Genomic DNA, 6,270 nt, shown 5'->3' on the forward strand with positions numbered 1-6,270 from the left:
CTTTGGTGTAGGGGGCTACTATCAGGGGCAACAATTACTGGGGTACTATGTAGGGATTTGGGCAGCAAGATATCGGTTCACGTTGCACTTGAACTTCTGCACGTCAGTACAGTTGGGGAAGCAGGGACCTGGAATGGAATTCCAAAGTCTAGCGGTTCTGGGGAAGAAACTACTGGAGTAGAAAGATCTTTTACATCTAGGGATCTCTACTGTGTGGGGGAGGGATTTTGCAGTCTGTCGAGGGTGTTCACGTTGTGGGGGCACAAGTGCTTGCAGTTCGTTAGAGCATTCACTATTAAAATACTTTTAGAACAGGCAGAGGGATGCAACGTTTCGTCGATGGGACAGAGGCTGAAGCTTAGATGCCAGTTCAGGGCCTATCAGATTGGCGACTCTCTTTTGAACCTTGTCAAGGAGCAAGAGACTAGTAGCCGATGCACCAGCCCAAATATGACAGCAATACTCCGTACATGGGCGAATGGTTGCCTTATAGAGGTACAGGATACTTTCGGGTGTTAGCAGTTTTCTAGCATGATAGAGAGAGCCCACCTTCCTTGCAGCAGCCCTGGCAATGCCCTCGATGTAATTGTTCCAACTCATGTTTCCTGTGAACGTTAGGCCAAAGAGCTTGGAAGATGTACTCTCAGATAAAGAGTCATTGGCCATTGCTATAGATGGTAGAGAAGGTTTCTTGTAATTATTGAATGAAACTAGTTTAGTCTTGGCAGCATTGAATGTGACCATCCATTTTTGTCCCCATTCCACTACAGATTGGAGGTCATCCTCTAGTGTTTCTGCCATTTCTTTAGATATGTGTTCATTTGTTTTCCTGTCGTGCCTGTTATAGAGTGTAGTGTCATCAGCATATATACCCATCTCAGAGGAAATTTTGTCGGAGAGGTCATTTATGAATATCAGGAACAGTAGAGGTCCAAGGATAGACCCCTGGGGCACTCCCGCATTTATATCATATTGTTTAGATGTACGACCGTCAAGGACAACCTGGATTTTTCTCTTATCTAAGAAGGATTTAATTATGTTAAGTATTCTACCAGTGATACCGTATGATCTAATTTTCCTGAGGAGACCCTCATGCAATACCCTGTCAAAAGCCTTAGATATATCTAGAGCTACCGCTCTGCCCTCCCCCGCTTTGTCCAGTGTTGGAAAGTATATCACTGACTGATGACAAAACCCACATTCAAGAATACCTGGTCATCTATATATACAAAAGACAAAATGGGTGTGCACGTTTTTGTTCAGTAAAGGCGTTTTTCAGGGTTTACTATGTCTTAGAACTTTTTATATACTCCCTAGATTATAATATCTACGATTTACGAAGGGACGTCATCTCTAGATTTATTTTGATCGACTTTTATAAAATTCATGCTATTCCATTCTGTTGCGTATTTGTTGGTGTTTTTCAGATAAAAGCAAAACTGAACCGAAATAAACGTGTTCTTTGAATGTCTTGAAAGGAATTCATCTTTGATCACTGTGGGGAATACCCTTCATATCAGACAATTGCTATTCATTAAGACACTGCCAGACCCCCCCACCTCTTGAGGGGAGCTGGAAGCTGAAAGCTAACCTGGCTTACAGCCAAACAAATGTGTTAACTCATTCACTTAACGTTCACTTCCTGCATGTCAACTTTTTGATCGCTAAATTAAAACGCTTTTCACTTCCTGTCCTGTCATGACTGAGCGGTAAAATGTCATGTTTTCTGTTAGTTTCTTTTCCACCTTCATATCAAAGCTTTGGGTTCGAGCCTACCTGCCTACTACAACTTTTTTTGTTCTCAACACACACCTCCAAACACCCGGGCAATGCTGGGCACCCCTGCTATTTTCATATAAGGTAGAATTTAACAAGATTAAGATTCACAAAATAAATAAGTTGGAAAATCTAAAAACTAAGGATGTAAGACTCCATTTCCACCAAGAGCCATTGTCAACAAAAGTAAACGTCAGCTAACTCCCTCTGAGGAATCAGTGCTAAACAAAGGTCTCAACTTTGCCACAACCATAAAGCTTAGACATACTTAGATAAAGAGTTCCAATAGAGGATGCAGACTTGAATAAACCCAAGGCAAAAGGACATGAACTAAGGTGGAAAGTGAGACAACTGCTCAAAAGTTCAAAACATCTCAAAGGAAGAAATATTGGCTGTCATAATCATAACTCAGTGATGAACGCTCCAGGAAGAGAGCGAGTGTTAAATATTAGGGTATTCATATTATTTTGATTATTTGGACAACTGTTCTCATCTTGAGTGTCATTTTTTACAATGTTTCAGTCGATATAACCTCCGATCTTCTTCAGATGTATCTTATCACACTGGGAAATGTTTCTGTTAATCTCGGGAATTTGGACTGAATTCTGAATGGAACCCTTTATTTACTTTCCGGGGGTAGTATGCTCTCGTTCCATCAGTCATGACTGAATAGAGGTCCTAAGTAATTCACAATTGTATTTTTCGGCTGCACACACTAAGAATTGAACCTTCAACCTTCAGGAGAATATCACTTGATTTTTTTCCAAGTACTCTAACCACTGCGCCACAGGTCCTTGCAGACATGAAGTAATTAAAGAGTTCCATTTTGAAATTCCGTCCAAATTCCTGAGTTTAACAGAAACGTTCCTGAGTTCGACAAGATACATCTGAAGAAGGTCAGAGGTTACACTGGCTGAAACATTGTGAAACAAAGAGTCCATAACCAAACCTCATTTCAAAAATTCAGAAACGTAATACATATCAGGGATTAAGTTAACTAGCAATTTTAACAAGGGTCACATTTAGTTCATGTCATGATAACCTCAATCTGCAAACAGAATTGTTCCCAGAGATAGGTGATCTAAAGATAAGGCAGAGGTCAAAGGTCAAATGCAGAAGACAAAACAGAGAGAAGATGAAAAATGAAATCACATTTTTGAATTGAGAGAAAACTAAGGTTTCAAATCAGTCTTTTTGTGCAAGCTGCGCGAATGAGACACTGCCAATAATGTAGAAAATTTTGAAAATCAAAAGGAAAAATGTTTCTTCTTTGTCCATGCATATCACTCATCTCACTAGAAGGTTCAAAAGTAAATAATGGGAGAAATGCATAACTCTGGATGATTCCTATGTAGAGAAAGATTAATAACTGTGGCAAGTTTCGTTGCTCTACTGATCTGATGACATGCACATTGTAGACCGAAGAAACGAAAGGATACTTTTGTTGATCTTGCGCTGCCCTTTGATTTTGATATGTTCCCCTAATTTCCTCAAAAGTGAAGCACAATAGACTCCTATAATTGTGGTAACCTTTGCCAGGAAATATGAAATCTGTCATCACTACTCTGTCCTGGTCCCAGAAGATTGTGAGCATGGCCTTACCAGCAGAATCCTGAACCTTTGCTTCCTTTGGAGGTTATGAGTCTAAATGCTTCCACTGTATTGACTCGGCTTTGGTCTTTAGATCATGATAGACCAGTTTCTTTGGTACATAAATGTTTTTTGAAATAATTTAAAAAATAGTGAGGTAAAACATATCGAATGTCTAAAACCCTAGAAAATAACTTCCAGTCTGTATTGAAATGGGGAACATGAATGGATCGTAACATTTAATGCTAATAAGACAAAGCTCAATTTCTTCAACCTTCATCTTTCACAAACTGAACAAATACAAAGGACTATTATTTTGAACGTAGATCAACAATAAATACAATTAATAAACACTAAAGAAACTTTTAACTGCAAGTAATATGTAGTGAAATTGATTATAGTCATTCTTTTTTTAGTGAATTCGTTTCGCAACTACGGCAGTTGATTAACACACACGTCAAACTTCTATAGCTTGAATTCGTTTCACAACTACGGCAGTTGATTAACACACACGTCGAACTTCTAATCACACTGATGCAGTTGATACACACTGTCCTCGATCTTCTGAACATACTCCTTTTATTGTCCAAGCATTCGTCATCAGCCAATCGGCGGCCAGAAAAACAGTCACGTGAGGCCTGACGTCATTGCTCAATAATCTTACAAAAACCACAGTCGCCATTTTTAATTTCTGCCCTCCCTGTGATCCTCCCAGTAGGTAAGACAACACGCGCAGACACGTGGTTGCTTTCTTCCTTCATTCTGTTCGACTTTACACCCCCCCCTGGTCTCAAGATCACTCATGCGGCCGCGGTCGTTTGTTACGGGCACTCCTACGGAGGGAGATTAGCTGGACTTCTTCACCTTCATCAGAGCTACTTGGGTCAGTATCCACAGTCCTACTATCCGGCTGCGCTCCATCTTCATCCGAGCTCTCAGAAGGGGTAACAGACCTGCCGCCATTAACGTTGCCAGCAGTCCTTCCATTAAGCTGGGCTCCATCGTCATTGGGGCTCTCAGAAGTGGCGTTGGAACTATCACTATCTGTGGTAAGGTTCTCAGCCATGTCATCACGGCAATGGGGCATAGGTCGGATCCACGTTTCATCATTGGATGATTCATCACTTTCACTGTTCGCCATTTAGTTTGTATCAAGGGTGGGCCAGACATCCCTCACATGCCATGGAGTACCATCAACCAGCACAGCCTGCTCACTAATTATGCCGGTGATCCGTCCTCTTTTGAAACTGGTCGCACATCGGTTTTTAGGAGGCCTTACCCAGACGGTGTCCCCTAACTTGTACCGTCCTTGCGTCCTCTTCTGATTAGGCAGGCAGGCGTCAATGCCCTTAACACGCACTCGATAGCAATGTATCGCATTAGCAGGTTCACTTTCAACAATCGCGTCATCCTTTGGTGTTGTATTGTACCTATATACTGCCTCTGCAATCGTACATTGCTTCCTTGCTGCTATCCTCTTCATACTTCGGTGGCATCGCTTCGCTATACCGTTGCCACTCGGTACATACGCACACCTGTGTCTAAGCCGGATCCCCCACTCATCTACGAAACACCTGAATTCTCCGCTGCAAAAAGCTGTGTCGTTGTCAGTGAGAATCTTTTCAGGTGGCCCTCGCTCGTAAAATATGGACTCTAATTGACGGATGACACTAGCTGAGTCCTGTTTTGTTAATAGTCGCCAGATCGCAAACCTCGTTGGTCCGCAATCAATCAGTGTGAGGAAGTGCTGACCACCATAATGGGTTATGTCTATGCCCAGTCGGCTCCAATTCTCGTCGACTTCGAGCCAACCGTTCTGCCATTTGGTGGGAGCCGGGTCGATTGACTGACATATTTGGCATTCCTTGACCACTGCTTCTACTTTGCTTTTGGACACTGACGGGTTGGTTAAGTGTACAAAATAATATGTCCGTCTCACTCCAGGGTGTCCACTGTCATGGTGTATCTTCTTGATTTTATCCGTCTCCTCAACAGAGGCAGCACATAAAGACCCTGGTCCGGCTTCTTTCTTCATTGCGTCGAACCATCTCTGGGGCACACGGGTAAGTCTATCAGCTAGATTGCAGATTGAAGTGACAAGCACCACATTCACCGATAGGTCGTACTCTTCCATCAACTTCCTTATTGTCTCCAACCTTCATCTGATTAGCATTTCGATAACCGCCTTGGTGCGCACTCTCGTTTTGCCTGTTAGTGTGTCAACTATCCAGTGGTATACGCACAGCGAATCTGTGCGTATGCATAATTCTTTGACTTTCCACTGGAGTGCCAAGTTTATTCCTTTTATTACCGCATCCAACTCTGCCAGGTTGATGTGAGCAGCATCATCCATTGGTCGCAACCAGCAGGCGTCCTCAATCACAGACCCATTCATCTCCAATAGCGCCCCAATCGCGAGGGAGCTCGCATCCACCCACACATTTAGCCTACCTCCCTGGACGCACCAATCTCCTTTAGTGGGGTCCTCCTGCTTGACTCTTGTGATGGTCTCCTTCACCATGCGCAGCAACAGATTGTCCACCGTTTCGTCATCCTAGCCTTTGGTAACTGCACTCGCCCTCCTCTTCATGATGGCTGTCACGGCCCGAGTCCATCCACCTACTGGTAAGTGTTCCACCAGTTTTCCACACAAGGAAAATATAGCCCACCTCGTGAGGACATGGGGCACTTCAGGAACTGCAGTTCCGCGCCCCCACTTCAAGGTCCCTCGCTCAACCCCAAGACACAAGCGCCATCCTCCAAGCGTTCTGGATCCTTACACATCAGTCCAAGTTCGGCTAGCTTGGCCCTCACACATGATGATGGCACAATGTCTTCATTCACTTATATGTCGTCAAGGCATGCTGATGTCCCCTCTTTTACGGTCTTATCCTGTGACAATAC

Source organism: Euprymna scolopes, chromosome 2, assembly GCF_053919585.1.
Source record: "Euprymna scolopes isolate OS-2025 chromosome 2, ASM5391958v1, whole genome shotgun sequence".
Taxonomy (NCBI): Eukaryota; Metazoa; Mollusca; class Cephalopoda; order Sepiida; family Sepiolidae; genus Euprymna; species Euprymna scolopes.